The sequence below is a fragment of the Crotalus tigris genome, unplaced genomic scaffold (genome assembly GCF_016545835.1).
Source record: "Crotalus tigris isolate CLP2741 ecotype Arizona unplaced genomic scaffold, ASM1654583v1 scf7180000017841.2860490, whole genome shotgun sequence".
In the NCBI taxonomy this organism is placed as follows: domain Eukaryota; kingdom Metazoa; phylum Chordata; class Lepidosauria; order Squamata; family Viperidae; genus Crotalus; species Crotalus tigris.
The window spans coordinates 752,727-778,693 of record NW_024096667.1 but is presented as its reverse complement, the minus strand read 5'-3'; the positions used below and the strand labels follow the sequence as shown (position 1 = coordinate 778,693).

General features: G+C 41.0%; 1 protein-coding gene across 7 annotated transcripts in view; it reads left to right on the top strand.

Annotated features, from left to right (window-relative positions):
* LRRC4C (leucine rich repeat containing 4C) overlaps window positions 1–25,967 on the top strand; it is an 817,554-nt gene that overhangs the window by 392,005 nt on the left and 399,582 nt on the right. The gene's annotated exons all lie outside the window — the stretch shown is intronic.

Here is a 25,967-nt window from a genome sequence, read left to right as displayed (position 1 = left end):
CAGTCCTCCCTAAAAATGAAATTTGCAAATTTTCCCAATTTTCTAAATCTTTTTTTATCTGGTGTAATATTTTATCATCATTGTCCTCCTTAATCGAGGAACCTTTCGCTGTAAGCCAGATCCCTAAATATTTTGTTTTCTTGGTTATACTTATCTTTGTTTTATCTTCCAGTTCCCTTTCCTGTGCCTTTGTAAGATTTTTTTGTTATTAATTTGGATTTATTCTTATTAATCTTAAGTCCGGCTACCTCACCAAATTCTTCTATTTTTTTAATCAATTTAAAGCCGGTTTCTAATGGATCTTCCAAAATAAATATCAAATCATCAGCGAAGGCCTGGACCTTATATTCTTCCTTTTTAATTTTTAAACCCTTTATTTCTTGGTCCTCTCTGATTTTTGTAAGGAGTATTTCTAATGATAAAATAAACAGAAGAGGGGAAAGTGGGCATCCTTGTCTTACTTCTTTGGTTATATCAATTTTTTCTGTCATTTCCTCATTTATAATTACCCTAGCTGTTTGTTTAGTATATATTTTCTCAACCATCTTTCCAAATTTTGTCCCAAAATCCATATAGTACAATTGTGTTATAATAAAATTCCAATTCAGATTATCAAATGCCTTCTGGGCATCAAGAAAAACCAGTGTAGCTTGTCTTTCAGGATGGACTTCATAAAATTCTAAAGTGTTCAGTATTATCCTCATGTTATTTTTTATTTGTCATCCTGGTAAAAATCCATTTTGATCTGGGTGGATGTAGTTATTCAATTTTTTTTTATCCTTTCTGCTATTATTGTTGTAAATGTCTTATAATCTGTATTCAGTAAAGAGATCAGTCTATAATTTTGAATTTGTTGTAGGTCCGAGTCTTCCTCAGGAATGAGGGTGATGATTGCTTCAGTCCAAGTTGTGGGCATCTTTGCCTCTTCCAGCACCTCATTGTAAATCTCCAACATTATCCATTGTAGCAACTCTTGTGTATTTTTATAAAACTCGACCGGAATTCCATCTGGGCCTGGTGATTTGTTGCTTTTTGTTTTGTTTTGTTTTTTCAATGCTGTTTCTAATTCTATTGCAGTTATTGGTCTATTCAACATTTCCTTTTGTTCTTCAGTGATTTTGCTCATTTTTGCTGCCTCTATATATTGTTTGACTTTATCATCTGGTATATCTTCCTGATGGTATAGCTTTGAAAAGAATTTTTGTATTATTTTTTTTTCTTCCCATCTATATTGTACTGTTCCACTTTCATCTTGTAGTTGGTGTATTGTTCTTTTGCCTTTTTCTTTAATTTATAGGCCAACCATCGCAAAGTTGAAATTTGACTGGGATCCACATTATGAAAATTAAAATATAATGGTTGGAGTACATAACTAACTAGTGGTGAAAAGCTTTTAAGTATCAGCCTCATGCTAAGAGGTTGCATCTTTCCAGTTTTTCCTGAATTCTTAGTGAAATGCTAAAGCTATCTATCTGACCACTTAAGATTAAGGATGAATATTTTTACAGAATTGCTTCCAGCAAATGGATTCCCCCCCCCCCAAAAAAAACCCCTGCTTCTTGATATTATTGGGATCTGCTGGGAAACTGAATAATATATGGAATCAGTTTTAACATTAATGACTTTCAGCTTTGACACTGGAAATATATTTTTTCCTGCAACTTCTGTATGGAAAGCAAGTGACCAAGTCAAAAACTGCTACGGATATAATTAGAACTATGAATTATTTCAGAGCCTTGGTTCCATTTTTAGCAATAGCTCTATTTTATTTCCTGCATTAAAGTCTGGAAAGCACATTTGGAAAAGATTGTGGCAGAAATACAATTATTATGAAATGATATATGAAGTATTTAAACTCTAGTATAATCTCAGTTTGAAAATTGCAGATAAGTTTGGTTTATCAGTTGTTTGTGCGGAGAGATATCATAATGGTACTAATATTGCACTCATTATATTACATTTTTAAACTGTATGAGCTATTGCAAAAAAGAAAACAAAAGAATTTAATTGCCTAAAATTCCAAAATGGTAATATATTTAGTTAAAATAGTTCTTTAATACACAGTTGATCTAGATACATTAGCAGTGTCTAAATCTCCTGATAATATTGAGAATAGTGACATTTCTTTGGGGGTGAGTTTAAATCTGGAAAAAAATATTATTTTAAATAGGCAATTAAAAAGTATACATACATAGATAGAGATACATATTCATTTTTCCTTAATGCTGTTGAAGAATATTAAATATTAAGATAAATTATTATTTTAATTTTGAGCGACATGGTGGCCAAGTGGTGAAAACGTTCACCTTCCACTCAGAAGGTCGAGAGTTCAATCCTAGATGGAGATAGATATTTCTCTCCTAGGGCGCAAAGAAAAAATATTTGCTGAGAACTCTGTGTGGCATCAGGAAGATTATCTGCCGATAAATCCCCAGCCCTGCCTCTACCCAAATTAAGGAATTACAGCAGACATGTCAAACTCGCGACGTCACGTGATGTATCGGAGCTTTTTTGCCATTGCCGGCAATGGGGTGGATGTGGCTCCGGTATGATGAAACCGGCCTGCAGGCCAGCAGTTTGACATCCCTGAATTACAGGGTTGTAAAAAGGGAGTTTTATTATCTTAATTATTATCTGTGACTTCTCATTTTGATTAACAGTCATATAGAGAAGTTGTACAATGAAATGTAAGAGAATGGTCAACAATGAGGCAGACATCACCTCTATTAGAGCAGCAAGGGAAATCCAGGATTGGCAATCATTGCCTGCAATTAGCAATACTTGGAAGTAGCGCTTAGGAATAGGCAAGATGGCACTGCTCCCCCAATACAAAAAATAGTAAAAATTGGCCATATGAAAACTCCCTGATCAGCAGAAACAGCAAAAACCATAGCATGCTCATTGGTGACAGAACAAGCCAAATGAAATATACAGTTGACAGCAATATACAGCTAATAGAAGCTTGTTTTATTTTCTGGTTTAAACTGTTTTTCTATGCGGCACAGGATTGATTCTATTTAGATTTAGCTTTTTTCAGTGATAAGAAACCTGAGTGCAGGAATTCAAGTTGTATTTTATATAAGGAATCTGTGTAAGATGTGAATAATATCTTTGAAAGCATTATGTAAATAGATTCTTCTGTGGAAGCCAAGTGTCTGGTTCCTGCTGCAGCTCAAATCAAAATAGCCACAGAGAGCAAGGACAACCAACCATCTGAAGCATCCTGAAATGGCCAAAAGAGCTGGACATCTCTTTTGGTATCATCAGCCAAATTATCAGGATGCATACAAGTAAGGTGACCAACCGTCCTCCTTTAGGGAGGACAGTCCTCCTTTTGTAAGTTCTGTCCTCCCTCAAAAAGTGTCCTCCTACATGTCCTCCTTTTCTTCAATATATTTGTGTCCTCCTTTTCATTGTAAAAAAGTTGGTCACCTTAATACAAGATCATAGCCTTAGCAAAGCGGGCATTCAGGAAGAGGTAAACTACCATTTTAAAACAGCTAAGGATGACTTTAAGCTGCCTCCCCATTGAGCTGAGGTTAAGACAAATCAACACCATGAGGACGTGTCATTTAAAAATGATTAGTAGAGCTTGCTTGTGCATTAATATTCAGAGACTTGAGAAAAAGCCATAAAGAAGACTTCAGAGTTTAGTAACATTTGGGATTACAACAGCAAAACAAACAAAATAATTTTTGATCCTTTTTTTAATGTGCTTCACAGGAATGACTAAGGTTGCTAAGGTTAAAAGTAATTAATCTACGCTCAATCATCTTGTGGCAGAGGGAAATTCTTTGAAATGTAGTACCCAACAGGATGCATTTATTTCAAGAGTAAAACATTTCTGCCAAAGTGCTGCAAATGACATTTGAAAGGCATAAAAATAACAGAATTGGTTTACTAATAAAACAGAAGGGAAAAAAATTCTAACAGGGAGATCTGACATGCTGTGTATCAATCATGCTCCTTTGCTGAGGTCTAGAAAATTGAACAAGTAAGATTTTGACAGCCAGAGCATATGTTATAATTGTTTTTAAGCTTCTGGCTGTGAAACTAGGCAAAGGTTGATCTAGAGAAGCAAAATCAATCTGTGGCTTTCCTTTAAACTGCAAATACTGGCTCCTCTTCAAAGAAATATTTGATGCGATAATGGAGAATATTTGATTCCATATTTTGATGGTAGAAGATATACACATTGCTGCTTGCATTCATAGGTAATAGTTCCCTACAAACCCAAAATGTTATTTTTGTAGGAAAGCCAGATACTTATCAAAAGCTTAGAAACAATATCATTCAACACCTCATATTCTTCATCAACATTACTCCCAAAACATGGCATTGTGATCCTAAAATTAACAGCAAGTAACTCACTGTTTTGCCTTATCTAGGCCATAACTGACAGACATTCCTACAACACATGAGAAACTATAATTTAAAACTACTGGTATTTATTATTCATAATTGACATTTGTAATACTGCCCAATATAACACTCTTCCATGTAGTGATAGATGATTATATAGGTCCTAAATTTCCACTCATTTAGTCAGTGATCCTGAGGTCTGGTGTTATGTAGAAGTGAAAGAAAGATAGAAAACATTATAATTGCTATATTAGTTATATAGAGTATGTATAGTTATATGTATGTATATATATATGTATGTATGTATGTACGTATGTATTTGTTTTCTGAGGTATGTATGTATGTATGTATATAGTTAGCACTGTACTATATATATATATTAAGCTGACCAACTTTTTTACAACAAAAAGGAGGACACGAATAAATTGAAGAAAAAAATATCGTAAATAAAAGAAACATTGTATTTATTGCAACAATAATACAGAATACACTATAATATGATAAGTGCATAATAAAAACCATTTGTAACAATATTTTATATTGTAATTATGCTTACATGCCTATTAATTATTTAAATGAGTACTTTTCCATTGAATGAATATTTTTTGTCAATGTATCATCTTCTAACAATATATTGGAAATATCTGAACAAGAAATATCCTTCATATTGAATTCTACAGCAAGTGCTGCAACTAGAGTATCAACATTCAATCTCGATTTCTCACTTGTCCAAAAATCTACACAGCTGGATTGCGCGGGGGTGGGCGGCGGAGGCAGGTGTTGTGAGCCAGGCACTCCAGAACGGCCATGTAGGTGTGCAGGGTGAGGTGGTGGCAGCGCAGGTCAGCACTGCGTAGACCACCAGCTGGTGCAGCCCATGGAAGGTCAACTGCCCGCCACGCCCCCGCCCATAGCCGCCCCACGGCTGACAAAGCACCAGCCGAGCCAGCTCTGGCCCTGCAGCCGCCCCCCAGCACCACCACCCACCCTGCGCATCCCCATAGAGCCGGCCGGCCCCACAGCTCGCAAAGGCAAAGCACCAGCCATGCCAGCTCCGGTCCAGCAGCCACCCCCCCAGCAGCCACCCCCCCAGCACCACCGCCCACCCTGCACATTCCCATAGAGCCGACCATGCAGCTTGCAAAGGCAAAGCACCAGCCGCGCCTGCTCTGGCCCTGCAGCCACCCCCCCAAGCCATCCCCCAGCACCACCGCTCACCCTGCACATCCCCATAGAGCCGGCCTCGCAGCTTGCAAAGGCAAAGCACCAGCCATGCTGGCTCTGGCCCTGCAGCTGCCCCCCCAGCTGCCCCCCAGCACCACCGCCCACCCTGCGAATCCCCGTAGAGCCGGCCCCACGGCTCGCAAAAGCAAAGCACTAGCCACGCTGGCTCCAGCCCTGCAACCGCCCCCCCAGCCGCCCCCCTGCACCACCGCCCACCCTGCACATCCCCATAGAGCCGGCCCCACGGCTCACAAAGGCAAAGCACCAGCTGCCCCAGCTCCAGCCCTGCAGCTGTCCCCCCCAGCTGCCCCCCAGTACCACTGCCCACCCTGCACATCCCCGTAGAGCCGGCCCCACAGCTCTCAAAGCACCAACCGTGCTGGCTCCGGCCCTGCAGCCACCCCCCAGCCACCCCCCAGCACCACCGCCTACCCTGTGCATCCCTGTGTAGAACTGAACAGGGAAGATCAAGAGAAACTTACCGCTCCAGTCCCATCCAGCTATCTGCAGAACTAAGTAGGAGATGGTGTAGTTGGGTAGCAGTGAGGGGTGCAAAGTTCCTGCAACTTGCACGTGCAAAGTTTGCCGCCCAGGTGTTTTGGCACGCTCAGCAGCAATTCCTACTGGCTTTCGAAAGCCAATGGGGGAGTAGCACAGCTCAGGCAAAAATTGAAGAAAACCATCAAAAAAAGGTCCCGGAAAGCCTCCTAAGCATTCTATGAGGGAAAAAAAGCCCTGCAGATAAGTCTTCAAATATAGAAAAAGAGGACATTTAGGAGGACATTTTTGAGGGAGGACAGAACTCACAAAAGGAGGACTGTCCTCCCAAAAGGAGGACAGTATATGGAAAAGGAGGCCATTTAGGAGGACACTTTTTGAGGGAGGACAGAACTCAAAAAAGGAGGACTGTCTTCCCAAAAGGAGGATGGTTGGTCACCTTATATTATATATATATATATATATATATATATATATATATATATATATATATATGTCTTTGGTTGTTCGGGTTTTCTCCCGCGTAAAATTGGAAGTGTCTTGGCAACGTTTCGACGAAGTCACATTCGTCATCTTCAGGCTGGTGCAGAGGAAGGTTGGGAAGGGAAGGTGAAACGCACATTCCCACTCGAACCCGATGGGGGGGATGAGTTAAAGCATAGGGATAACCAGAATAACAGGGGTTTCACCCCACCCATCCCAAGATTAAGGGAAAGGAGGATGGATGAGGATGGACACGTAACTAAAAGGAATAGGAAGGAACAAACCAATCATGTTCAGTTGAATCAATTGGGCCCGATGACGAGATCGAGGAGCCGGGCGCAGACTCTGACATGCCTATAAAAGATTTTCTCACTCTCTGGCGCATTAGCCCTGAGGATGCCGGCAGGTGACGGCGAAAGCTTGGCGCTTTTTAATTAAACTTTTATAGTTTTTATTACCCTGGTGTTCATTTTATTCTTTGCCATGAATACCCCCAGGGTTCATATTTTTAATATTTTAACTATATATATATATATATATATATATATATATATATATATATATATATATATATATATATATATATATATATATAGTTAATAATGCTAAAAATATGAACCCTGGGAGTATTCATATCAAGAAATAAAATGAACACCAGGGTAGTAAAACTATAAAAGTTTAATTAAAAAGCGCCAAGCTTTCGCCGTCCCTGCCGGCATCATCAGGGCTAGAGCGCCAGAAAGTGTGAGAGTTTTTTATAGGCAAGTCAGAGTCTGCCCCCGGCTCCTCGATATCATCACCGGGCCTAATTGATTCAACTGCGCTTGATTGGTTTGCTTCCTCCTATTCCTCTTAGTTACGTGTGTGTTGTCGTCTCTTCTCCTTTCTTTCGATTCTGGGATGGGTGGGATAACTCCCCTACCGTTCAAATTATCTCTGTTCTTCAACCCATCCTCCCCATCAGGTTTGAGTGGTAATGTACACCTCCCCTTCCTTTCCCAATCATCCTCCGCTTGGCTGTTCTTTTTGCGATAGCCTTCTCTTTTAACTTTAGTACTTTCTCCTCCCATCCAACTGTCCTCTGGGCAATCCTGTAAGTCACTCTGAGTTGGTTGCGATATGCTGGTGATCTGGGATAGGTTGATGGGTTGTTTATCTACTGGGGGGGTGGTCCCCTGACTGTAATTATATTCAGTCATCTTACTCCTCCTCCCCCTTTCCTGAGCCTCCTGTGTTCCTTTCGTACGCGTTATAATTCGGAGGCTCGGTCTGGGGGAGGTAGTGGAATTACGATCTTCTCGAGTGCCGCCATGCTTCTCTTTCGCTCTCCTCTCCCTTCTGACGTCGTTCGTGCCCATGTGCGCATCGTGGGGGTCTTCGGAGTTCTCTAAAGCGTCTGTGAGTCCGTCGCTGGCTTCGCTCCGCACTTCACACATCCTCAATCCGGCCATCTCAGCTGAGTGGAGGGGTCGTCTCCTCCTCTCCAGATCGGTTGCCTCGCTTCTTTCCAGGCGTAGGCAGGCTGCCAGATTCATTCTGCTGTTCCTTTGGATCTGTGCTGGTGTTGTAAGAGTGGTAGGGATGCTCCATAATTGCTCTTCCTCATCTGGCCTACACCGAGCCAGTTGGGGGGTTGATATGTTCTCCTTGATATTATCCGGGTTGTTATTAGGTCGTCGATAATGGGGCAGCTGGTTGGTCGCACTCCATGATCTTAACACCATATATGCTGGACACAGGTCAATGTGCCGATTAATAGAGCTATTATTAGAGAGCCACGCCTCCCTAAGTAGGCGGCCTCCCTTGGTATTGTCACTTGCTAGCACGCTAACTTCACTGAAATTGAATCTATGGCCCAATTCTGCCATGTGAGCCCATATCTGGGAGTATTGGTCCCCCCTTCTTACTGCCAATTTATGCTCGTGGACCCTGGTCTTTACCCGTTTGGCAGTCTCCCCAACATAGTTACACGGGCAGTCCATACAATCAATCTTGTATATGACTGCCGATTTTCCATGCTGGGGAGCGGGTCCTTAGGGCACATGATGGCTGCTCGTAGCATTTGATTTGGTTTGTGCGCTACTTGTATGTTATATGGTGCCAAGATTCTCGCTGTAGCCTCTGAGGTATTATGGATATAGGGGAGGGTAACTCGTGTGGTTGTCTGGGGTGTGGGTTCTTGGGGTGCAGGGTTATTCCAGGGTTCAGATGATTTACTGAACCGGTTAACAAATTTTGTCGGATACCCGTTGCGCTTACATATTTGGAAAAGATGGTTTCTCTCCTCCCTCTTTGCTTTGGCAGTGCTGCAATGTGATTCCATACATTTAAATAGGGTTTTAACACAGCTGGCTTTTTGGGCTGTCGGATGGTTGCTCTCAAAATGGAGAATCCTATCCGTACATGTTGATTTTCGGTATACCCTGGTGGTCAGACATCCATCCAGTTGGCGCTGCACCAGTACATCCAAGAATGCTAATGTGCCCTGATTTTCTTCCTCCATGGTGAACTGGATGTCTGGGTATATCGAATTCAAAATGCCCATAAAGTCAGTCTTGTGTTGCTTCTTGATGACTACAAACGTGTCGTCCACATAGCGGGCCCAAAACTTAGGTTGGTATTGGGCCATCGCTATGTGTTCTAAACGTTGGAGCACCACCTCTGCTATTATGCTGGAGATCGGCGACCCCATTGGAGTTCCCTTGATATGTTCAAATATAGTGCCCTGAAAGGTGAAGTAGGTGTTTAAGCAGACTCCCATCAATTTTATAAGGTCTTCTGTCTGGAGGGAGTCCTGATGTTGTTCCTGGTCTCCTTGATTCAACCGGTCTCTTAAAGCTGTAATCGCAAGTTCTTGCGGGATAGAAGTAAATAAAGAGACCACATCAAAAGAGACCATGAGTTCATCTTCCTCCACCCTCAGGGCCCCAATTTTATTGAGGAACTCATCTGCCGATCTCACAGTGGTATTACTATTACTGGTCAAGTGGCAGATACGTACGCTCAGCCACTTGGCCAGTTCAGAGGTGGGCGTACCCCTAAATGCGACAATGGGACGGAGGGGGACGTTGGATTTGTGTATTTTAGGAAAGCCATAAAACCTGGCAAGGGCTGAATCGCCAGGGCGTACCCTTTTTAACACATCTTCCCCCATCCTCCCATTCCGTTTTAAGTCATCAAGAAGCTTGTTGGTGCGGTTCCTTAACGTAGTGGAGGGATCTTTACTCACTATTCTATAAGCAGCACTGTCCTGTAGCAATTCCAGCACCTTATTTATATACACCCCTTTGTCCATGATGGGTTGAAGAACAGAGATAATTTGAACGGTAGGGGAGTTATCCCACCCATCCCAGAATCGAAAGAAAGGAGGAGAGACGACAACACACACGTAACTAAGAGGAATAGGAGGAAGCAAACCAATCAAGCGCAGTTGAATCAATTAGGCCCGGTGATGATATCGAGGAGCCGGGGGCAGACTCTGACTTGCCTATAAAAAACTCTCACACTTTCTGGCGCTCTAGCCCTGATGATGCCGGCAGGGACGGCGAAAGCTTGGCGCTTTTTAATTAAACTTTTATAGTTTTACTACCCTGGTGTTCATTTTATTTCTTGATATGAATACTCCCAGGGTTCATATTTTTAGCATTATATATATATATATATATATATATATATATATATATATATACACACACACACACACATACAGACATACATACATACATACATCTACTCTGATAACTACCCTGATGTATGCTAGTGAGACCTGGACAGTGTACAGGAGGCACATTAGGCAACTGAACTACTTCCACATGACTTGCCTTCGTAGAATTCTGAGGATTCGGTGGCAGGATAAGATACCAGACACAGATGTCCTCTCCAGAGCAGGCCTATCATCAGTTTACACTCTGTTGATGAAAGTCCAGATGTGCTGGGCAGGCCATGTTGTAAGGATGCCAGATCATCGCATCCCTAAACAGCTCTTCTATGGTGAGCTGTCTCAAGGAAAATGATTGCACAGGGGACAAAAGAAGTGATACAAAGACATGCTGAAAGCCTCTCTCAAGTCCCTGGATATTAACACCATCTCTTGGGAACTTCTGGTGCATGATCGACCGACAAAAAAAACAAGAATCCCAGGTATACACATAATGTGGCAGTAATAAAAGTATCCAAACACCAGGATAAAAATCTTAAACCAAGGCTGTTTAATCTACAAAAGTATATATATATGCAGGGCTTGGTGTATTCGTGTCTTTTCCCGTGTAAGATTGAGAGTATCTTGGTGACCTGTCGATGAGTCCCATTCATCATCTTCAGGCAGGGGTCTTCGGCTTCATGCACTTTGCTCACACAAGCATGAAGCCAAAGATCCCAGCCTGAAGATGACGAGTGGGACCTCGTCGAAACATCACCAAGATCAATCTTACATGGGAAAAGACCCGAATACACCAAGACCTGCATACCTATACCTGTGAAAATCTACGAATATATATATACGTCTTGGCGACGTTTCGATGAAGTCCCATTCGTCATCTTCAGGCTGGTGTTTTCGGCTTCGTGCTTCTAGGAGCAATGTGTGATCATAGCTGTTTTTTCCTTTTAACTCATATCCCCACTGGCAGTTAAAAGGAAAAAAGGGTTTGCTTTTTGTGTGAATGTGTGCTTGTGACATCCTGTGTGGGTCTGGTGTCAGCCATTTGGAAACCCGCCCTTATTGACAAACGACTCCCTGACACAAAGAATGACACCAGACCCACACTCACAAAAATCACACAGGATGTCACCACCACACATCCACACAAAAAGCAAACCCAAAGCCACATCGATGATGAGGCATGACCACAAACCAGAAGCCAGACCACAGCTGCATCATTAGCCACTTTAAACCCCTCCAATCCATACATGAAGCAAACTGACACCCACCATGAATATGAGGCACGTCCACGAATGCGAAGCCAAAAAATAGCAAGGCAGCCCACCATCTTAAACCCCCCTCCAACTCAGACTAACCTGAGCACAACAAAGCCCCCACCCAAACAGAACACTCCCCCAGCCAATCAGAGCACACCAACCCCCCAGCCAATCAGAGCACAGCCAACCCCCCAGCCAATCAGAGAACAGCCAAGCCCCTAACCAATCAGAACACACCTCCTCCCAATCAGAACACAGCCAAGCTCCCACCCAATCAGTTCATACCCCCACTGGCAGTTAAAAGGAAGAAACAGCTAAGACCACACATTGCTCCTCGAAGCACGAAGCTGAAAACACCAGCCTGAAGATAACGAATGGGACTTTGTTGAAACGTCGCCAAGACACTTCCAATTTTACACGGAAGAAAACTCAAATAACCATAGACCTACATACAAACACCCGCGAAAATCTCAGAAAACATATATAGTTATATATATAGTTTTATATGTATAGTTATAGTTATAATTATAATTATAGTTATAGTTAGTTATAATTATAGTTATTAGTTATATATATATATATAGTTCAGTATATTAGAATTCTGTACAGGTAGTTCTTGACTTACAACTGTTCATTTAGTGACCATTCAAAGTTACATTGAAAGTTGCATTGAAAAATGTGACTTATGACTGTTTTTCATAGTTATGACTTGTGTAAAACTGGTGACAGAAATGGTTAAATCAGTGAGAAAAAATCCCCAGAACTATAGAATTTTTGAACCTGGCCAAAAATGACCTGAGAGAGTGGAAAGCTTGAAGCAATCTCTGATCAGCACTGGTTTAGTTTTCATTGAACTAGGACCAAAAAACTATGAAGGGAAGAAATAAGGAGGTGATTAGTTCTAAACCTATTCAACAGTGAGGCTGTTCTTGTCCTCGCTACATGCTACACTGTGTGCAGCTTGATATGCAGCTAAATCTACTTATCCTCCAATAAAACAGACTACATTCATAACAGATGCTTTATTAAAGGAATGTGATGGGTGAAACTGGGAAAAATAGAAATGCATACAGTAAGAAGCCAAATATAAAATAAGCAGTATTGAGTTGCTGGTGAGCATAAACAATAACAAATACAAATAAATCTAAATCTCACTAGCATGCTGTGTGTATGGAATGTAGATTTTTGTCCTCAGATGAACGTTTGTCACGGATTAAGCTGGATTGTTCCCAGGGCTTCTATTTCCTCAGACTGCTCAAAGAAAAAGACTTGTTTTTGGAAATGACTTCCCAAGATGCACTTGTTTTTGGAATTGGGGTGATGGGAAAATGGATATCTTAAAGGGCTGGATCAGTTTCCAAACAATAATGATTGGTCACTAGATGGGGACAGAGAAGAACAGCAGTATATACACAAATTATATGCCAGGGGCATGATGGAGGAATTACCTTGATGTGGTTGTGGGGCTTGTAGGCTCTGAGGAAGATGAGAGCTATGCCAGAAGTTCAATTATACTGGACAGACCCCATCAGAAAAGTCAGACAAAGATGTCTCTCCCATAAAAAAAATATGGTGAGACATAATTTACAGAAACCCTTATTGGCTCAGTCATCATTTGGGTCAACATGCTAGATTATTATGATTTTGTATAGTGTAGTGAACAGATTGCTATAGCTTTATTCTAAAAGCTTTCTGACATTTTAAGCTTTAGGAAAGCTAATAGCTTTCTTAGTTTCCCATACATATTTCCTCTTTTATAGAAACATGTATGCATAATATCTTTAAATTATGTCAGAATGCTATTATTTCTTTGTCATACTGAGAACCACAATAATTTCTTTTAATGATGTCACTTAAAGCAAGATTTAAATATAATTATACTTCATTATTGTTGCAATTAATATGTCAAATGGTTGTAAAGCTAAGAGCTTCAATGTCCAAAGCTGTATTATAGTGTTGGTTTGTCATATTACTTTTGTGCCTACCAGTTTTAGTCTATGATCAGTGACTTCCTCAAATTGTATTTAGGGAACATCACCTGCATATGTTGTCTAATGAAATCAGAAATGGAAAGAACATTATAAATCCACTTTGGAAAGATTCTCTGAACTCTCTATGATAATCTAATGTGACTTTTTTGGTAAGTAAAGAATTTAGAAATATAAATTAAACATTTGTAATATGAGCATTGCCTAATTCAGCAGTTCCCAACCTTTTCTATACCTCTGACCCCTAAAAAGCTTTTGATATATTCTCACACCCTTTACAAAAGTTCAAAATAGGGACAATGAATTATGCATATATACTATACTTTGAAAACTCAAGTTTTCACACCCCCTGGAATATCGGCTCACACTCCTAGGAGGTGTGAGCATCCCCAGTTGGGAACTCCTGGCCTAATTGGTTAAGGTTACTACTTACTAAGAACCCCAATTTAAAGGAAAAAATAGCAGAAAAGGGGGGAAAGATTATTACCTATTGATTCACAGATATAATGTAATATGTTGATTGCAATTTCTTTGATGAGAATAGTTTTCATCTTTCAAAAACAGGGTCTTTTAATTGGGAACATTTCATGTTGTGCAGGTACAGCTAGTCCTTGACTTATGACAACAAAAATTTCTGTTGCTAAGCAAGACAGTTTTAAGTGAGTTTTGCCCCATTTTACGATCTTTTTTTTGCCACAATTCTTAAGCAAATCAGTCCAGTTGTTAAGCAAATCATGCAGTCATTACACAAATCTGGCTTTCTATTTTGACTCTGCTTGTCAGAAGCCATATGGGAAAGTTACAAATGGCAATTGCATGACCTTGGGACAATGCAACTGTCATAAATACATGTCGGCAAGGGCCTTAATTTTGATCATGTGACGACCATGGGGATGCTACAATGGTCATAAACGTGAAAACTAGTCATAACTAACTCTTTTTTTTCCAATGCTGTTGTAATGAAATTGAATGGTCACTAAACAAATGGTTGCAAGGCAAGGACTGCCTTTAGTTGAATCCTTCCTTCTGCAGCTACAGTTTAATCTTCTGCCTCCAGCATGTGGCCATGATGACTTAGGAAAAGGGCATTGCTCTCAGACCCCATGTTCCAATAGACCAGGGATCCTCAAACTTGGCCACTTTAAGACTTGTGGACTTCAACTCCCAGAATTCGTCAGCCAGCATGGCTGGCTGGGGAATTCTGGGAATTGAAGTCCACAAGTCTTAAAGTGGCCAAGTTTGAGGATCCCTGCAATAGACTATGTTGTAGCAAAACCTGGCTCACCTAAAGCAACCATGAAGAAGTTTGAACATATAACATAACATTTTATTAGGTAGGAAAATAACAAACAGTGTTCAGCAGGATTCCAACAAATCAATGGTAGCTTGCTGACCAGCCCTGAGCAAAAGCAGATCCATAATATTACACCCATTTGACCTGCTACATTTCAAAGAGAAAAGAAAAAGGCAGAAACAGTGGAAATTACAGCATGATATTAGAATGTTTTTGATAAGTCCATAGGTGACCTTATTATTATTAATCCCTTCCTACTAGATCAGCATGACAACATGTATTATCTTTGAGATATGATCATTGAATATAAACAGTGTGGTTTACACGGCCACAGGTTCCTGACTGATTCTTCTTTCTATCACCCCTCAGGGGAAATTTTACTTGGTGTCAGTGTTTTCTCACGAGGTCACTTTAAGCAAGTAATATGTATGAAGGGAGGGGACATCTCATAGGTTCGATAGTCAATGTAATTCACATGTGTTTGTGTGGAAAGTTATCATTTATCTCCAGCTCCGACGGTCTCTGGATGAAGCGGATTATCTAGACCCTTTTCAATCTGGCTTCAGGCCTGGCTTCAGCACAGAAACCGCTTTGGTCGTGCTGATGGATGATCTCTGGCAGGCCCGAGACAGAGGTTATTCCTCTGTCTTGGTGCTACTTGACCTCTCAGCGGCTTTCGATACCATCGATCATGGTATCCTTTTGCGACGACTCGAAGGGGTGGGAGTGGGAGGCACCGTTTTACAGTGGTTCTCCTCCTACCTCTCTGGCCGGTCGCAATCGGTATTGGTGGGAGGGCAGAGGTCAACCCCAAGGCCCCTTGAATGCAGTGTGCCACAGGGGTCGATCCTCTCTCCCCTCCTATTTAACATTTATATGAATCCGCTGGGTGAGATCATCAGACAGCACGGGGTGAGGTTTCATCAGTATGCTAATGATACCCAGTTATATATCTCCTCCCCGAGCTCTCTCAGTGAAGCGGCCGATGTGATGGGCCGTTGCCTCGAAACCGTGAGGGTCTGGATGGGGGTTAACAGACTCAGGCTCAATCCTGACAAGACCGAGTGGCTTTGGATGTTGCCTCCCAAGGATCATGTCGACTGTCCAGTGTTGACTCTTGCGGGGGAAAATATACCCCCTTCGGAGCGGGTTCGCAACTTGGGTGTCCTCCTTGATCCACAGCTGAATTTGGAACATCAATTGACGGCTGTGGCTGGGAGGACCTTTGCACAAGTTCGCCTATTGCACCAGTTGTGACCCTACCTGGACCGGGAGGCTCTCCTTACAGTCACTCATGCCCTTGTCACCTCACATTTGGACTACTGCAACGTGCTCTACATGGGGCTACCCTTGAAAAGTATTCGGAGACTACAGTTGGTCCAGAATGCAGCCGCGCGAGTGATCGTGGGTGCTCCTCGATATACCCATGTTACACCTATCCTCCGTGAGCTGCACTGGTTGCCTATTGGTCTCCGGGTCCAATTCAAGGTGTTGGTCATTACCTTTAAAGCCCTATATGGCTCAGGGCCAGGCTATTTATGAGACCGCCTACTACCTCATAGTTCCCTACGTCCGGTTAGATCTCACAGGCTGGGCCTCCTTCAGGCCCCGTTGGCCAAGCAGTGCCATTTGGCGGGGCCGCGGAGGAGGGCCTTCTCTGTGATGGCGCCCACGCTTTGGAATCAGCTCCCCTGGAGATTAGGACCGCTCCCACCCTGTTGGTCTTACGTAAGCTACTTAAGACCTGGCTTTTCCGGCAGGCCTGGGGTTTATAAAATCTTACCCCTGGATGATTGTTTTTGTATTGTTGTTTTGTTATGTTTTATGTGTTTTTTATTGTTAGCCATCCAGAGTCTTTCGGGAGTGGGGCGGCTTATAAATTTTAAGAATAAATAAATAAATAAATAAATTTAGTACCACAATGGTCAGTAGTTTGCTTCCACCTTAATGTGACACAGTATATATATGTACATCGTTGTGGGACTGTGTGTATATGTGTGTGAGAGAGAGAAGGAGGAGAGGAGGGAGCATGGCTGGGTTGGATTTGAAGGCAGACAAACTTAATTGAGTCAGAATGCAAAGGAACAGTCCAAACTCTTAGTTAACCAAAAGTAAAAGTAAAATCATTCAATCTGGCCAAAGAAGAGAAGACTTTTTAATGTTGAGTTCCACCCTCAGCCCATTATTCTATGATAGCAATGAATGGGATTGAAATCCCACTGAATGACCTACTGAATGACCCACTGAAAAATTTTAAAAGGCTACAGTATCCCATTATTTTTGTAAATGTCTCAACTACTCCAAAACTGTTTAAGTGTTTATTTGGGCCTTCCCAACAATAACCCCAGGAATTCCACTTCAAGTTGCCATGTTGCATGCTGATGGAGATAGTCCTATAAAGGTAAGAAATTTAAAGCCTAAATAACTATCACATGCTATTTATAGCCTGTCCAGAAATAACTGGGATATGTTGTGAATCAATCATACCGTAAAAGATGGAATGAGCTAATGGATCTTTTGCTTTGAATTACGAATGACATCTGTGAGTTCCAATGCAAATCTTCAAGTGATAGCTCTCTTAATTACAGTATTGAAGTTCTGTCATTACCTTTGCATGATGAACTGCCTTGACCACTACTTTGATCTGTGGCTTTATGTGTCATGCCTTTCAGGAGTGTGGAAATGGGAAATCATTATTGGAAGTAATTTCAGGGATTGAAAAATTAGATTTCTTAGCAGCACCAAAGGATTCCCAGGGCACTCCTGTTCTCTTTAAGAGACAAGCTGCCTTAAAAACTGAAAGAATGTTTTACATAGTCCTGAATATGGAGCAGAATAAGTGGGTTCATTTAAAAGAATGCAGAGGTTGCACTGGATTCCTGCACAAAAGAGCTCGATTTACTTTGCTATGCCACAAAATTTTACCATCCACTTTATTTTATGATGTTGTTGTAGAATGGAAGCCTGGATGATTTTCACATTGACACATTTCACCATACCAGCAATTACAAAACATTGGTTCTCCAGAAGCTGAATCATGGAGATGAATTTTGCCATTCCCTCTCCTCATCTAAAACCCTGCTTAACATTTCCCAACTTTATACTTAACAGGCAGGTGCATTCACTTCTAAATTAAATGCTGCAATTACCTCCATTTTTAATTGTATAATATACATCTCAAATAAATTTATTTCATTTTTAAAAAATCCTCTTGTTGTTTTTTAAGTAGAATCCCAATAGAAATCCAAAGCATGATAGATATCAATGGAAACATGTAATGACTGAACAGTTGAAAATGACAAGAATTTTATCTGCAAGGTTTTTGGTTTTTAATAGTGTTAAATAGTGCACCAGCAGGTCTCATTTCATTACTCACATTGACATATTTAAACAATTAAACTGAGAGCTGATTAACACTTAATCTACTGAGAAACAATCTACTGAGCAACAAAAGGACTGAATCCAAAGTTTGTTCCTTTTAGTTGAAGGCATTAAAATTTTAACCAAAATAATTTTAGTCTACTCTAAAAAGAATTCAGATATTTACTTATTAATATACTAAGATGTTAATCTTTCTGGTGATATAACACTGAATTATATTGGAAATAAAATAAATAAAATATAATGTAAAGGATTATTTGTTTAACTATTTAATTAATTAGCTCTCTCAATCACCAAAGTGACTTGAGGAATAAAATGCAGCTTACACATAGTGATATCAGCTGCAAGTTAGCAAACTGTTTTTGGGCAGAATCTGGAAAGATACAACAATTTGACAAAACAAGAACAGCATGACAAACATGTTGTGCTGATTTGCTAGAAGAACAACTTAAAATTAATGTAACAAATGGACATATAAGATTAAAAATTTATATTTGATGATTCAAATGGATAAAGTAAAGCAGGTTGTCTAATTTTGACCAGTTCCAATGATCCAATTATTTGATTAAAATAGATTCTCTGACTATACTGTACCTTAGAAAATATACTTACGTACTTTTTTGCATCTTTCTTGTTTAATCTTTATTCCATATGTTTAGTTTTTATTGACATTTCAGACTAAAATTACATAGATAACAATCTATGTAATTAAACCCCATTGATAGGGGTGAACAATTATTTCTGAGAAAATTTTAAGGACTGAAGCATTTTTTTTTACTTTACTCATTCAAAAATCCCAAATCCCTTGCATCTGAACTAAAGCTGTTTCCTTTGTGGAAATGGAACAATCAGCAGGAAATCACTTGAGAAAATTAAAGCTCATCCACATTTATAATAGTCATAATGCTGAAACTTCAAATAGCATAGATAAATAAATAAATAATAATTACTACTATTTTGATCTCTGAAAAATGTAGATCTGAAAGCTGGAATTTCACTATTCAGACTGTTCTCTTACAGTCCAGGTTTATTGTTTTATGGTAAGTTCTGTCTAAAGGCTTTCAAATTATAGATAAAGTATATTGGGAATACAGATAAAGGTCCTGTCACTTGTCTATCACAGAGATGAAATGACGGACAAATTGCAAAAAAAAAAAAAATACAGAATGAAGCGATAAAAAAGAATTGTGATTTCACCAGGTTAGACAGCTGTTGAACCTGCAATTGCATCATAAAATACTGGTTCCCCAAATGTTTGACTAGCAGATCACTCTAGAACTCATAAGATCAATGTTGCTTCAAGGCTTACTTAATCTTTGAACGATTTAGGATATAAGGGAATGTGTGTCGATTGATCATAACTATATTATAAAGTACATGGCAATTTATGTTACATAGGATAGATTAAAGGGCCTGAGTTTCATGCAATTATAGAAACAATGGAGGCTGAACAATCAGCAATTAATAGTGTATTTTCCTAATATTATAAAACAGGGGTGTCAAACTCACAACGTCACTTTACGTGTCACAATGTATTACAACTTTTTTTCCATTGCTGGCAATGGGGTAGGCGTGGTTTCGGCATGAAGCATCCAGTCCATCAGGCCAGCAGTTTGACACCCCTGCTATAAAATAAGTGTGATTAGAAAAAGACATGATTTTTATTTCACTTGAAGCTATGTCAATTGAAAAATTTTAAATATATAATTATAACAATATATAACTATATAACTATAACCATAATCTTAAATATAATCATGTCTATATATCTATCTACATGTATATCTATATTGATCTATACTGTATATAGAGTGCAATGTGTATGCTTTTGTGCATACACACACATTTTTCATATATATCTGCATATCAGATAAGCCAAATATATATATATATATATATATATATATATATATATATATATATATATATATATATATATATATGTCTTTGGTTGTTCGGGTTTTCTCCCGCGTAAAATTGGAAGTGTCTTGGCGACGTTTCGACGAAGTCACATTCGTCATCTTCAGGCTGGTGTTTTCAGCTTCTTGCTTTGAGCAGCAATGTGTGGTCTTAGCTGTTTCTTCCTTTTAACTGCCAGTGGGGGTATGAACTGATTGGGTGGGAGCTTGGCTGTGTTCTGATTGGGTGGAGGTGTGTTCTGAATGGTTAGGGGCTTGGCTGTGCTCTGATTGGCTGGGGGAGTGTTCTGTTTGGTTGTGCTCAGGTTAGTCTGAGTTGCAGAGGGGTTTAAGATTTTGGGGTTAGGGAGTCGTTTGTCAATAAGGGCAGGTTTCCAAATGGCTGGTAGGCAGGAGGTATCATCTCGCTTGTTCATGCTGTGTGGGCGTTTTTCTATCTCGATGGCTTCTCTGATTATTCTGTTATTAAAATGTTCACTTTTGGCAATGGTTCTGGTATTTTTAAAGTCAATTTCATGTCCTGTGGCTTTAAGGTGTTGGACCAGGGAAGATGTTGGTTCCTCTTTTTTGACTGAGTTCTTATGTTCTTCAATGCGTGCACTTATTCTTCTGTTGGTTTGTCCGATGTATGTGGTGGGACAAGTGGTGCATGGGATTTCGTATACTCCTTGATTTTCTAATTCAATTTTATCTTTGGGGTTTCTAAGGATGGTGGATATTTTTCTGTTTGTGCAGAATGCTGTTTTGATGTTGTGTTTATGGAGGATCTTACTGATTCTGTCTGTGGTGCCTTTTATGTATGGGAGGAGGGCTTTGCCGTTTTCTTGTTCTTTGTCTTGGATTTTAGTGGGGGTTTCTTTTTGGATTAGGTTTGTAATCTTATTTCTATGGAATCCATTGGATGTTAGTACATTGGTGAGAGTGTGTAGTTCGGGTTTTAGGTGTTGTTCGTCAGCTAAGCGTTTTGTTCTGGAGATGAGTGTCTTGGCTACAGAGTTGATCTGTGCTGGGTGGTGGTGTGAGAGAGCGTGCAGATAGCGGTTTGTGTGTGTTTTCTTCTGGTAGATGGTGTGTCCTAGGGAGCCATTGGATTTCTTGTAGACTAAGACATCCAGGAAGGGAAGTTGGTTGTTAGCTTCTGTTTCCATGGTGAACTGTATTTTGGGGTGTAGGCTGTTGAGGTGTGTGAGGAAGTTGTCCAGTTTTTCTTTCCCATGTGGCCAGATTATGAAGGTGTCGTCTACGTATCTGAGTCAGAGTTTGGGTTTGTGATCCGATTTTTCTAGAGCTTGGGTTTCAAAGTGTTCCATGTAGAGGTTGGCAATGACAGGTGAGAGGGGTGATCCCATGGGTGCTCCTTCTGTTTGTTTGTATTTTTGTCCATTATAGATGAAGTATATGTTGGATAGGCAGTGGTTGGTCAGATCTAAGATGTGTTTGGGGGGTTATATTTGTTTTGAATAGCTGTCAAGGCTTCTTTGATAGGCACTTGGGTGAAGAGGGATATGACATCGAAGCTCACTGGTAGGTCGCTCGGCTGTAAGTTTTGTTTCTTTATGATCTCTATAAACTGGAATGAGTTTTTTACGTGTGAGGTGATGGATTCTGCATAGGGCTGTAGTTGTTTGGCGAGAAATTTGGCTAGGTTTTGTAGAGGTGAGCCTATGGAGCTGACTATAGGTCTGAGTGGGGTTCCTTCTTTGTGTATCTTGGGGAGACCATAGAGTTTGGGGCATCTGGATGATTTCTCTCTGGGAATGATTCTTTGCTGGATCTCTTCGCTAATGGGGGAGGCTTTTATTTTGGTTCTGGTGGTTTTTTCCAGGTAGGTGGTGGGATCTGTATTTAGGGGTTTGTATGTGGAGTCTTGGAGTAGGTTGGTTAATTTGGTTTGGTAGTCAGATGTGTTCATAACCACCATGGCGTTGCCCTTGTCTGCTGGTAGGATTATTATGCTGGTGTCTTCTTTCAGGTTACGTAGTGCTGTCTGTTCCTCTTTGGGTAAGTTGCTTTTGGGTGGCTTGCTGGTGCAGAGGATGTTGGTGATTTCGAGTCTGATTCTGTTAGCGTTGTTGGGGTTGATTTTGGTCAGGCTGGTTTCAACTCCACATATAATGGTTTCAGTGGGGATGTGTTTGGGAGCGACTGCAAAGTTGAATCCTTTGGAAAGGACATTGGTTTCGGCTTTGGTGAGGATGCTATCTGAGATGTTATGCACTGTTTGTTTCATGTGTGGCTGTGAGGGAGGAGGGGTTTGTTTCTGGCGTTCTTGTAGTCTTCGGAGTTTGTTGGTGTGTGTATCTGTCTTGAGGGTGGTCTGTGTTTCGGCTCTCCAGACGGCGAGTTGTTTGGATTTGTCCCAAAGTGCGGGGTGGATCTTGTTGCTGAGTTTGAGGTGGAGTGTGAGGAGATCTTTGTTAATTCGGTCTAGGAGGAATCTTTTTGTGTGAAGTTCATTTCTGATTAGGGCCAATTCTGTTCTTTTCAGGATCGTTTGGTGGCTGCAGAGTTGGAGTGGAATTTCAGTTGGAAACATGTGGGGATTAGATTTTGATCTCGGCAGTTGCGTAGGAATGCGAGGTCACATAAAATGGAAGCTCTTTGGACTTCAAGTTTTTCATAGGTCCTGGTCAGATGGTGGATTTCCTCCCCGTAGAGGTTCGATATTTGTTTTCTGAGGTTTTCGCGGGTATTTGTATGTAGGTCTTTGGTTGTTCGGGTAAAATTGGAAGTGTCTTGGCGACGTTTCGACGAAGTCACATTCGTCATCTTCAGGCTGGTGTTTTCAGCTTCGTGCTTTGAGCAGCAATGTGTGGTCTTAGCTGTTTCTTCCTTTTAACTGCCAGTGGGGGTATGAACTGATTGGGTGGGAGCTTGGCTGTGTTCTGATTGGGTGGAGGTATGTTCTGAATGGTTAGGGGCTTGGCTGTGCTCTGATTGGCTGGGGGAGTGTTCTGTTTGGTTGTACTCAACTTAGTCTGAGTTGCAGAGGGGTTTAAGATTTTGGGGTTAGGGAGTCGTTTGTCAATAAGGGCGGGTTTCCAAATGGCTGGTAGGCGGGAGGTATCATCTCGCTTGTTCATGCTGTGTGGGCGTTTTTCTATATATATATAGATATATATGCAGGAGGTTTTTCAGACAGATGTCTAATTGATTACACCTTGACATTTTTTTAACTGCTATACTGCAGTTTTACTTTTTACAATCTCTTTTGCCTTGCTAACTGACGAGAGCAGAATGAGCTCGAAATGGCCATCTTAGTCTCCCAATTTAATTCTTTAATTCTTTGTCAGAAAAAGATATTTGTATATATATATATATATATATATATATATATATATATATATATATATATATATGTAGGTCTTTGGTTGTTCGGGTTTTCTCCCGCGTAAAATTGGAAGTGTCTTGGCGACGTTTCGACGAAGTCCCATTCGTCATCTTCAGGCTGGTGTTTTCAGCTTCATGCTTCGAGCAGCAATGAAGCTGAAAACACCAGCACGAAGCTGAAAACACCAGCCTGAAGATGACGAATGGGACTTCGTCGAAACGTCGCCAAGACACTTCCAATTTTACGCGGGAGAAAACCCGAACAACCAAAGACCTACATATAAACACCCGCGAAAACCTCAGAAATATATATATATATATATATATATATATATATATATATATATATATATATATATATATTCAAAAGATAAAAATGAGCACCAGGAGGTAAAACAATTAAAAGTTTAATAAATAAATAACCTAGCTTTCGATGGCTATATTGCTGCCATCATCGTCAGGGTGTTAAAAGACTTGCAGTTTACGGAGGAGGAGGAACATCAAGGCAGGCTGGCGTTCCTTGACGTTTTGGTCCATCGCCAGCCTGATGGGACCCTTGCTACTAGGGTCTACCGCAAGCCCACGCACACCGATAGGATTTTGCATTTTAACAGCAACCATCCGGTGGCCCACAAGGTCAGCTGTATTAGAACCCTGTTTAAAAGAGCTGACTCACACTGCAGCACTGCCAAAGCTAAGGCTGAAGAAAGGAAATACCTGTTCCACACCTGTAGACGCAATGGATACCCCAATAAATTTATCAGGCGCCACAGTGCTCTATCCAGACCTCCCCATAACCCACCTATTGGGGAGCTACTTCCACAGACTACACGTATTACTCTCCCCTATGTCAGTAACGTTTCTGAAGCCACGGCTAGGCTATTGTCACCCTATGGAATAAGGGTGGCACATAGACCGGACTGCACATTGCGTTCCTGTATCATGAGGTTGAAAGATCCACTCCCCGTTACTGAGAAATCTGGGGTGATCTATAGAATCCATTGTATAGATTGCCCAGGTAATTACGTGGGAGAAACCTCTAAAAGAGTAAGGACAAGAATACAGGAACACAAGCTGGCAATAAAAAGAGGGGAGCACTATTCACAAATCCTCACTCACATGGTAGAGCTTGGACACAAGTTTGATTTCAATGGGGTGCAGGTTATTGCTAGTGATGCCTCCAAGAGCGGCAGACTCCTCAAAGAGGCTTGGTTCTCAGACTGTAACTCTATTAATCGATGTGTGGAGTTACATCCTGCACACCAGGTCATGAGAACTTGGGAGGCACGCATTTGTTCCAGATGGAGGAAGCACCCCACTGTTTGCAATCTCAATTGTTCCAATGAAGAGATAGACAACGAGGTAAGGACGATCCTACCATCCGGAGTGCCCCTGGCTATTAGCAATTCCTGCGCGCACCCATTGATGAATGAAGAATTCGTTGACAACAGCAACCCACACCCTAGTGCCCTGGATGCCCCGAACACTCCTCCCTTTCCCCCTCCCTCTCCTCGATATTGCGTCCGACCTACTGACTGCAACCGCCCCATTAAGGGTCCCATCACGCGTTCCCAAGTAGTACGGTGGAAACGTGAGGGCGCACGCGCGAAGACCGCAGTTGGAATTTCCTCCGAAGGGAGAGTTGAATCGGACGCCAAACTGACAGGAACGGAGATCGCAACGAACTGCTGTGCATCCCACGCATGGAAGGGCGGCAGGTTGGGGGCTATAGGGGAAGATGGGAGCACGCATGGGGTGGCTTGCCCCCTGAGAGTGATACGTCAGACACGGGGGAGGAAGATAGCCAGATCTGGGATTTCATCGCAGGATCGGTCTGCAGTTACACATATTACTCTAGTGCGTAGTGACATGGAGTGCTCGCCTCCCAACCTAGGAGCCGCACGCAACAGAGAAGTAATCAGCTGCAAGAACTTAGAACTCAGAAACACTTCTGACATGAGTGATGAGAGGATCAATCGACCAGGCCCCGTAACAAGGTCTATGAGCCGTGTGCAGGCGCGTTTGTGCCTATAAACGAGCTCCCCCACCCTCTAGCTTTTAACACCCTGACGATGATGGCAGCAATATAGCCATCGAAAGCTAGGTTATTTATTTATTAAACTTTTAATTGTTTTACCTCCTGGTGCTCATTTTTATCTTTTGAATATGTATACACCCAGGAGACTACGTTCCTCAATTTTTATGTTAATTTTTAATATATATATATATATATATATATATATATATATATATATATATATATGCTCACAAAAGCATTGGAATACAATTAAGATACCATCACCATTGTTTAGGGGTTTATGATCATTTATCCCAAGTTCTTATTACAATGTTAGGTCTAGTTATAATATACTAACGCAAAGCTATTAATTGAGGAGCATAGCAACTGTCAGCAAGAAGAGACAATAAAACAATACCTAGAAGTTTTGCACTTCTATTTGTTCTGGAAGTGCAAACCAATTGAATTTTAGGGTTGACAGAGCTTCTAATCTAGTCTTCAAATCTCGTACTACTTCAGTCGGTAGCCATTTCACTCAATTACTCAAAGTTCTTTCT